Genomic DNA, 10,903 nt, shown 5'->3' with positions numbered 1-10,903 from the left:
GTGGATAATTAACTGTAAGAGTTTAAGTGTTTTTCACTACAGTATAGAGCTACTGCTGAGTCACAAGTTCTGGTTATTAATTGAAGTTTATTAACTTACTTTGCAAATAAAGAGGAGAAAAACTTAAGATCTGAGTTAATTATATCATGGCTTCCTTTGTTAGCTAGAAAAGCTAATGTGAAATGTTTGTGCTTTAGAGTTTAAACTCTTTTTGACTGATTCTTGGTACTCTCTGAGGGTTCTTGGGTAGAGGGAAGAAACATCACTTGCCTTTATAACTTTTGATCCACTATTTTTAAGGAAAGTATTAACTACTGTCCTTTGACATACAAGAGATACCTTTTCATTGACAGACTATTGCAATTCCTTAGAGATTATGGTTACTGAAGCAGAAACTTGACACTAGTTGCTATAATAGGAGAAATGAGGTCTGAAATAGCTTGTCATTTCATTGAGGAAGACTGTTAGCAATAAATTAGCAAAAAGACTTAGCTAGAAATATAACACTTGAATTGATATAGCTCTCTACCTGACTCAAAAGCACATGCCCTTAAGCATAGATATTGTCTTGATAATTGATATGAATATAATGATGTGAATAGATTCTTTTCCATTTTAATGATAGCTACTGGTTCTTTTGCTCATTTTGCAATGTTTAAAAATTTTGAAATTTCACTTCTTAGAGTGATTACCAAAGAATTTCTGAAAAGACAGGTTCGTAATTGTGGAAACACCTTTTCATCCTGTCTTGTCCAGAAATGCAACCTTGGCATTTTTTTGGATATTTTTTGGACAGAACGAAGCTTAATGGTTTCTCCCTGGCTAATTACATTCAGATCCTGCATGTTCTGGAACTCCGATTTGCAAGTGAATTTGGAAGTGGGGCGGGAGAAGGGGCATAGAGCAGGGGGCAGTCATTCCTCCTGGTTTTGTTCTTAACTGATTGAAGCAGTGGTGTCTCTAGAAAGCTCGTGAGGCTATAGCAGCATGCTTAAACTGAAAGATTTCTCTAAGGAGAAAACTTTAGGTTTTCAACAGATTTCTAGTATTTATCATAAACTGTTTAAACAGCATTGCAAAAATCCCTTTTGGAGGAAAACTGAGAAGCTTCAAAATTCTTGTATTATAAGGTTATGTTAACTTTTACTGCCATAACGTCCATTTCGAGCAAGAGGATTATAAAAACAAATTTATAAGGGATAGATTGTTGTCCACCATTATACTGGGACATTGAGACATGAGGCAGTAGGTGATACCCAATGCTAAAACAGTTTGGTTTTTGTCTCCCTGGCTTTAATGCTTCATCTGGGCTCTTTAGAATAATTCCAAAAGGAAACTTAGATAGCCTCTCTTCAGACATCTAGAGTCAGATGTCTTGTTCCTTAAAATAGCTCTGGTTGGAGACACAACTTTCCTTGACCTTTTCACTCTAAGTAAGTTCTTCCATAGACTACTCACAGCAAACAGTGATTTCTTCAACATGATGCCAAATGGGTTTGTTTAACTTCTAGTCTCACCATTCCAAAGACACTGCCCAGTGCAGATCACTTTCTACCTATTCAACAGACCCTTCTCCATCCTTATGGGACTTGACACTTCAGCATTTGCTACTATTCATTGTGTCCTTGATAGCTTTCTTTTGGCTTCTATAGTATCATGTGCTTTAACATTTTTGGCTTTTCCTGTTGATAGCTCTCTTCTTTACCCCTTAAGTGCTGGCATTCACTAGGGTTCCATCTTGAGTGCTCATCTTCCCAAATAATTCTCAAGCTCCAGCCAAGCCACATTACTTGTGTGTCCCTGACCCTGTCATGCCGGGCCCTAATGCCTTTAGTGTGCCCTGTATTGTGCCCCTCAGTGCTCTCTTCTTGCCTTGCTTACAGATGAACTCGTGTTCACCTTTCAACATTCAGAAGTGTTCACTCTACTCCTTTGAAGGAAGGGGTTATATCCTTTTCAAATTTGTGTCCCTAGTATCCCATGACACCTAGCCCACAGATGGATCTCCAAAATGTTTACTGGATGAATGAACAAAGATTAGGTAATGTGCACACCAGATATACAGACTGGGAAAGTCTTAGCTGAGGCCCTTATACAGTCAAGCATTTGATTCATTCTTGACCATGAAGTTCCTTCTTGTGGATATAAAGGGGACTCGTGACTTCTGTCATTTGTACCTTGGAGCCTTAGGTTAACAGCACCAACAAGAGGGTATTTTACGTTTATAGAATTACCATGTCTTGCCTCATTTCAACTCTAGAAATTCTTATTGAAGCTTTCCTGGTCTACTTGTCCTTGGCTCCGGCACCTCTAACTCCTTGACTCTCGTCTTAGTCATTTGGTCACAGATCTGCACATGTAAAGACAGACCCTGCCTCTCATCGCTGGACCTATCCAAGAGCTGTTGGTTTCACAGAGCACTCATCTGTTGGTCTGATGTTTGTTAAATCTCATGCTCTTAAACTTTTTAACATCTTGGTATATTTCCTAGGATGTAGTTCCCAAAAGCCAGGCCCAGGTTTATGTGATTCTCTTTGTACACCTATTAGTACAACAACGTGGATGGTGGTCAGATACACAGGTAGATGGGAAGGTAGACAGATTGGGTAGATAATTTCCTACGTCGATTTAAATGGACACTTTTCTCAGAAATTTCTGAAGGGATAACTCATTTTAGATAGCCTGAAAAATGTGATTACTCAATATTTTTAGCACTTCACTCTAGCATTAAATAATTTTTATACAGAAATGTGTTTCTGCTGTCTTAAGAAAAAAAAAACCAGATCAATTAATTTTCCTTTAATGCTACTGTCATTTTTAAAAAATGCTACTTCAGGTTTTCTCATCCTAACTTCTAAAGCAGCGGTCCCCAACCTTTTTGGCACCAGGGACCGGTGCTCCTACGAGAAATCTAATGCCTGGTGATCTGAGGTGGAGCTGAGGCAGTGATGCTAGTGCTGGGGAGCGGCTGCAGATACAGATGAAGCTTCACTTGCTGGCCTGCTGCTCACCTGATGTGTGGCCCGGTTCCTAACGGACCACAAACCAGTACCGGTCTGTGGCCAGGGGTCTGAGGACCCCTGTTCTAAAGCACTACTCTGGGAACGATATGTAAATAAATAATAACATTTTATTAACCAATCTCTAAGATGGTTCTATTTTCACTCAAACTGAGATGTTAGAGTCCACCACAACTAAGAGCCAGAAAAATCTGACTTTCAGAATTCTTCGGTGGCTTCCCAAAAAAAGGCAGAGAATGTGAGGAATTGTTAGTGAAAACCTTTCATCCATCCCCCCCCCTTTTTCTCCTACCACCATTTGAGCCCTTGGAGGACCTGCTTTGGAAGATTACAGTAGGGAGGGGATAGAACAAACAAAAGAGGCTGAATGAGCACTCAGGAAGCCACACTCACAATATGTGCTCCATACATGCTGATTGATCAATTGATGCTAAGAACTAATTTCCTGGTAGAAAACGGTGAAAAGTTGTGGACAAAGTCTAATGGCAACAGCACAGTTAGAACAGCCTGGGTTTGAATTCGTACTCTGCTCCTGAGACCTTCAGCAAGTTTCTTGAGCCTTGTAATGGGAGTAATATCACAACTGTGAGGACTGCAGAATGGGTGTATACACAGAGCAACTATTCCAATGGTAGACAGCAGATGGTAGCTAGTCAACATGTTTATAGTCTAAATCTGGAGGGAGTTGGCTATGATACTTTAAAACCTGAAATTGTTTTTAGGAGTCATTCACAGTCTATGCAGTTGAGGTTAATAGCCAATATATCGATTAAAATTACACGCCCAGGAATGGCAGACTGAGGAGCTTGGCCAATCATTCCCAGAAAAAGCAATTTAAAAACTACGGACTTGTCAAAACCAACCATTTAGAACTCTGGAAATTAGCCAAAGGCACATAACAAATTAAGAAGAGCTGATTGAAAATCTCAGTAAGAAGAGTAAGAGTCTGTAGCACTTTGGCCTGGGGTGGCTCCATCCCCGCCTCCTAGTCCTCCCTCAGCTCAACAGGCCAGGTAGTCCTACGGAGGACAGCTGGGGAAAAGCAGTTTCACTACAGGAAGTGGCTGAAGTGATTTGGAATGGAGGAAAAATACACACAGCCTTGCTTTGTTCACAGAAACAATACGTTGACCAAGAAAAGACTTGAATACCAAAATCAGAAATGAAAGGTATTTGGTAGGGACATTGCTACCAACTTTACAGAAATGAAAAGGATTATAAATATCCTATGAATAATTGCAGGCCAGGAAATTAGATGAAATAGACAAATTCCTAGACAGACATAAACTACTAAACTAACTCAAGGAAAAATAAACCTCTGAACAGACTGATTACAGTTAGTCTCCCCTTATCTGCAGGGCATATGTTCCAAGACCCCCAGTGGATGCCTGAAACAGTGGGCAGTACCAAACCCTATATATACTGTCTTTACCTATACTTACATACCCATGATAAAGTTGAATTTATAAATTAGTCACAGTAAGAGATTAATAACTAAAAATTGAACAATCGATACACTGAAATAAAATTACACGAATGTGGCCTCTCTCAAAATATCTTTTTGAGGAAATATCAAGAAGAGGGTACGTACTCACCCTCTTCTTGTGATGTGATATGATAAAATGTCTATACGACGAGATGAAGTAAGGAGAGTAACGCAGGCACTGTGAAATAACGTTAGATTACTAGTGACCCGACAGTACGTTAACAAGTACTTTATGGCTTCTCTTCGGCATATCCGAATTGTCTTGCACTTCGGGGCCCTTATTAAGTAAAATAAGTTACTTGAACAGAAGCACTGCAATACCAAAACTGTTAACTTGATCACTGAGACAGCTACTAAGTGACTAATGGGCAGATGGCATATACAGCCTGGATGTGCTGGACAAAGGGATGATTCACGTCCTGAATGGTATAGAGTGAGATGATGTGAGATTTTATCACACTACTCAGAACGGCATGCGATTTTTAAAAAATGGCGTGCAATTTTAAAACTTATGAATTGTTAACTTCTGGGACTTTCCATTTAATAGTTTTAGATTGTGGTTGACTGCCGATAACGCAAAAAAACAAAACCAAGGACGATGGGACCACCATACTAGTAAGGAGACTGAATCAGTAATCAAACTTCCCAAGGAAAGTCCAGGACCAGATGGCTTTACTGGTGAATTCTACCAAACACTTAGTAATACCAATCCTTCCTGAACTCTTCCAAAATAAGAGGGAACACGTCCAAGCTCATTTTATGAGGCCAGCATTACCCTGATACCAAAACACAAGGATGCAAAAAAAAAAAAATTACAGGCCAGTATCCCTAATGAAAATAGATGCAAAAATCTTCAAAATAATAGCAAACCAAATTCAACGACACACCAAGATCAAGTGGGATTTATTCCAGGGATGTGCGATGGTTCAACAGCGGCAAATCAATATGCTACACCATATTAACAAACGGCAAATCAATATGCTACACCAAATTAACAAAATGAAGGATAAAAATCAGATGATCATCTCAATCGATGCAGAAAAATCAACTGACAAAATCCAACATCCATAATAAAAACTAAATGGGTGCAGAGGGAATGTACCTCCACATAATGAATGCCATATATGACAAGCCCATAGCTAACATCATATTCAGTGGTGAAAAGCTGAAAGCTTCTCTTCTGATATCAGGAACAAGGCAAGGATGTCCACTCTCACTGCTTCTATTCAATACAGTACCATAAGTACTAGCTAGAACAATTAAGCAAGGAAAAGAAAAAAAAGGCACCAAATCAGAAAGGAAGAATTAAAGCTGTCACTATTTGTGAATGACATATTACACAGAAAATCCTAAAGACTCCACCAAAAAACTGTTAGAACCAATACACAAATTCAGTAAAGTTGCAAAATACAAAATTGATGAACAAAAATCTGTGTTTGCATACACTGATAATGAACTAGCACAAAGAGAAATTAAGAAAATCCCATTTATGACTGCATTGAAAAGAATAAAATACCTAGGAATAAATTTGACTAAGGAGATAAAAAATCTATAGACTGAAATCTATAAGAAATTGATAGAAAAGGAAAACACTGAAAACACAAATAAATTAAAAGTATTGCATGCTCATAGACCGCAAGAACTAATATTGTTAAAATGTCCATTCATACTACCCAATCTACAAAATCAGTGTAATCCCTATCAAAATTCCAATGCAACAAACAATACTAAAATTTATATCGAGTCATGAAAGACCCAGAATAGCCAAAGTAATATTGAGAGAGAAGAACAACGCTAGAGGTATTACACTTCCTGATTTCAAACCATATTACAAAGCTACAGTAACCGAAACATTATAGTATTGGCATAAAAACACACAAGGATCAATGGGACAGCATAGAGAGCCCAGAAATACACCCACAGATAAAACGATAAGACAAAGGAGCCAAGAATATACAATGGAGATAGTCTCTTCAATGACTGGTGCTGGATGACTATCTTACAATACACACAAAATTAACTCAAAATGGATTAAAGACTTGAATGTAAGACCTGAAAGCATAACACTCCCGGAAGAAACCACAGGCGCTAAGCTCCTTGACATCATTCTTGGTGATGACTTTAGGATCTGACGCCAAAAGCAAAGGCAACAAAAGCAAAATAAATAAATAAACAAACAAACAAATAGGACTACCTCAAATTAAAAAGCTTCTATAGTGCAAAGGAAATCATCAACAAAATGAAAAAATAAAACTACTGGATGAGAGAAAATATTTCCAAATCATATATCTGATAAGAGCTTAATATCCAAAATATATAAACAACTCATAGAACTCAATAGCAAAAACAAAAACCCAACCCAATCTAATAATCCAATTAAGACCTGAACAGACTTTTTTTTTTTCCCCCCAAAGAAGATACATGAATGGCCAACAGGTACATGAAAAGATGTTTGACATCATTCATCATTAAGAAAATGCAAATCAAAAACCACAAGGAGATATAACCTCATACCTGTTAGGATGGCTGGTACCAGAAGATGAAAGACAGCAAATGCCGGTGAAGGCGTGGAGAAACGGGAACCCTCGGGCACTGTTGGTGGGATTGTAAACTGGTACGGCCGCTACGGAAAACGGGATGAAGATGCCTCAAAAAACTTAAAACACAACTACGTTATAACCCAGAAATTCCACTTCTGGGTATTTATCTGTAGGAAATCAAAGGTATCTCTGTGTCATGGAGATACCCGCACCCCCATGTTCGCAGCAGCATTATTGACAATAACCCAGAGATAGAAACCACCTCAGGGTCTATCGACCGATGAATGGAAAAAGAAGTTGTGGTATATATACACAATGGAATATTATTCAGCCATAAAAAGAAGAAAATTCTGCCATGCTAAGTGAAATGTCAGAGAATGACAAATACTGCGTGACCTCACTCATGTGTGGAATCTAAAAAAACAAAACAAAACTCATAAAAAAGAGGACAGATTTGTGTTTGCCAGAGGCAGAGGTTGGGGGAAGGGGAATTAGAGGAACGTGGTCAAAAGGTACAAACTTCAGTAGTAAGACATAAGTATTGGGGATGTACTGTATACCATGACAGTTAATGCCACTGTAAGGCACACAGGAAAGCTGTTAAAGAGAGTAAATCCTACGAGTTCTCATCACAGGAAAAAAAAATTGTGGTGGGGGGGTGGTATCTATATGAGATGATAGATATTCAGTGGGGGAAAGGTCTGTCTTTCCAACAAATGGTGCTGGGAAAACTGGATATTCATAAGTGAAAGAATGAGGTTGGACTCTTAACTAAAAATGAATCAAGGACCTAAAAATAAGATCTAAAACAATAAAACGCTCAGGAGAAAATGTAGAATAAAGCTTCAAGACATTGAATTTGGCAATTTCTTGGCTATGACACCAAAGGCAAAGGCAACAAAAGAAAATGGACAAACTGGACTTCATGAAAATTTTGTTCATCAGGAGACTATCCCCAGAGTCAAAAAGTAACCTACAGAATTGGAGAAAATATTTGCAAATCACATGTGTAATATAAGATTAATATCTAGAATACATAACTACAACTCAACAACAACAAAAACACCATTCAAAAATAGGCAAAAGACCTGACTAAGACATTTCTCCAAAGAAGATATATGAATGGCCAATAAGCACGTGAAAGAATACTCAAACAGCATTAATCATTAGAGAAATGAAAATCAAAACTACAATGAGATAACCATCACAAATCTACTAGGATGGATACTATCAAAACAAAACAAAACAACAGAAAACAAGTGTTGACAAGGCAGTGGAGGAACTGGAACCACTGAGCACTGTTGGTGGGAATGTAAAATGGTATAGCTGCCTTGGAAAAGCGTGGAGCTGCCTCAAAAATTAAAAAAAAAAAAAAAATAGAATTACCACATGACCCAGCAATCCCACAACACTCCAAAGAACTGAGAGCAGGATCTCAAATAATTACTGTACACTCGTGTTCACAGCAGCGTTATTCACAATTGCTAAAACATGGAAGCGACCCAAGTGTCCATCGTCAGATGAACGGATAAGGAAAATGTGATGTATACACACAGTGGAGTATTATTTATCCTTAAAAAGTAAGGAAGTTCTGCAATATGCTACACCATGGATTAACTTTTGAGGACAACAAACTAAAACAAAAAGACATACACAAATACTGCACTTATATGAGGCACTTAGAGCAGTCGAAATCATAAAGACAAAAAGGAGAATGGGGATTGCCAGGGGCTGGGGGCAGGGAGAATGAGGTTATTGTTTCATAGGTATAGTTTCAGACTCACAAGATGAAACAGTTTCGGGGATGGATGGTGGTGATGACCGCACAACAATGCGAACGTATTTAATACCACTGAATTGTACACTTAAAATAGTTAAGATAGTAAACTTTATGTTATGTGTACTTTAACAAAATAAAAAAATATTATGAAATATATGCTCATTATAACAAAAATCAGTTACTGAGACATCATCCCAGTTATACAAATAATTTAAGCTCCTATCAGGTAACACAGAGATGCTATTAGCTTACACGGCTAAGCCAGCATTTCCTGAGGGGTGAAAATTCCTTTATCAGAATGAAGATCATAATTACAATACTGCTTCTGTCTAGGAAGCAATGTATAGAGCAGAAAGATTATTTTTCACACAGAAATGAAAATTTAAAAACAAAGGGTTAAATCTCAAGACAGCTGGAGTGAAAGACAAAGGATGTTCTTGGCCGGGTGGTATGGAGGGCCACTGCTTAGTGGTTAGTATACGGTCTATGTGTTTGCTTCCTGCAGCTTACGTCCGAACTCGACAGAGACTTAGGAGCGATAATTCTTATTAATAGTGGTAGAATAGGGCAGATGAAGAAGGGACAGTGATTATAAATCTTTTTATATGCCTTCGACCTCAAAATTACTTTATAGAATCATTAAGGAAAATGTTTATTTTGATTTGAGGGATTTAAAAGACTTAGGAAGTAACCTGTCCAGGTCGTCCAGTCCTTTGAAGCCTTCCTACTCTGTAACCTGGGCAGCATCCAGTTTAGGTGACCCCCTGTCTCACAGGGAACAAGTACCACTGGGATCCAGCCAATGAACTGCTGATACATCAATGTGAAAGAGAATCCTTACCAAATAAATAACTTTAAAGACCCCGTCTCCTCTTTCCAAAAGAGTTGGGGTCAATGTGAAAAGAATTCTGGCTGCAAAGGCATCCCTTACTTTACGGAACAGGGGCTTTCCAAACAAGCATGGGTGGGGATACAATTTATACCTATTTTCCAACCAATTTTACCATATGGGCGAAGGCCTTAAGGAATTAATAAATTTCTGGTGCACAAAAAAAATACACGGGCTCGAATTTTTAGTTCCTCCGAAGTATCCCACTTTCTTTTCCGTCACTCGGGCTTCCATACTTCTCTTTAGGAATCCCTAACTGCCCACTTGGCTCCTGGGGCCACAATCTCGCCAGCCCAACAAGGTGCGACAGAACTCGGCTGCAATACCATACTTCACCGGCAGATGCCGCAGCCCTAACACTTGACAGAACCAACTTTCAAATTACTAACAACCCAAACCACAGCCATTTAGTGCCTACTGCATACTTGCCCAGGATTACGCTAGGCGCTTCAGGTCAACCCCTGACTGGATCAGATGGGTAACCCGTGAGGATTAGGTTAATTAAATCGTTTAAAGTGCTTTGAACAATGACTGAATTATGCTGTGAAATTATTACCAGTCCAAAGGGAGGTGACAGAGACCGGCAGGAACTCGGGTCGACGGCAGCTGTCTCAGCAGAGAGATCTGGGCCCAAGGCTTGCTTTTCATCCAATTGGGGCCCCTGTCCTTTTTCCTGTCGCTTGCCACCAATCTGCTACTATGTTCCCCAAGTCGGCATCTGGAATTTGGCTCCTTTCCGGAAAAGTGGTGGTAGTGTTGGGGGTGGAGGGAGTGAAGTTATAGCTGGGGCGGGCCCAGGTCCGAGCGGCCACATCACCGGCTTGCTGCAGGTACTTCTAGAAGGCAGACGGCCCGGAGGTGGCACGCTGGGGCGCAAGCGGTCACGCTCCGACGGTCTAAACTCTTCCCAAAGTTTCCTCCTTCGGCCTCCCGGCCTGCGCTCCACCTGCCCGCTCCACCTACCCCGGCGCGTGAGGCGTGCGGGCTTGGATCTCCCGCCATCTGCGCAGGCGGGGCCCCTCGGCGGCACCCGGGGCCGTAGCCCCGCGCGGCCGACGGGCTGCACCTGTCTAGGGCCGGCAGTCTCGGGGTGAGGGTCCGCCGTGCACCTTCGCGAGCGGCCAGTGCTGGCGCGCGCTAGTCGGTACTGGGCGCCGGGGCCTCACGGCAGACGCGCGCGCGCAAGGA

At 40.2% G+C, this 10,903-nt stretch overlaps 1 long non-coding RNA gene across 1 annotated transcript in view; it reads right to left on the bottom strand.

The window, feature by feature from the left end:
- The window catches only part of LOC112473648, a 30,687-nt gene extending 19,817 nt beyond the window's left edge, over positions 1–10,870 (bottom strand). The window contains exon 1 of the long non-coding RNA XR_003044095.1: positions 10,272–10,870. This is a non-coding gene — a long non-coding RNA (uncharacterized LOC112473648). The remainder of the gene's footprint in view (positions 1–10,271) is intronic.
- Positions 10,871–10,903: the final 33 nt, after the last annotated feature.

The sequence above is a fragment of the Pteropus alecto genome, unplaced genomic scaffold (genome assembly GCF_000325575.1).
Source record: "Pteropus alecto unplaced genomic scaffold, ASM32557v1 scaffold8, whole genome shotgun sequence".
NCBI lineage: Eukaryota > Metazoa > Chordata > Mammalia > Chiroptera > Pteropodidae > Pteropus > Pteropus alecto.
Note: the sequence above shows the minus strand (reverse complement) of the source record. Positions and strands in the feature narration are given on the sequence as shown.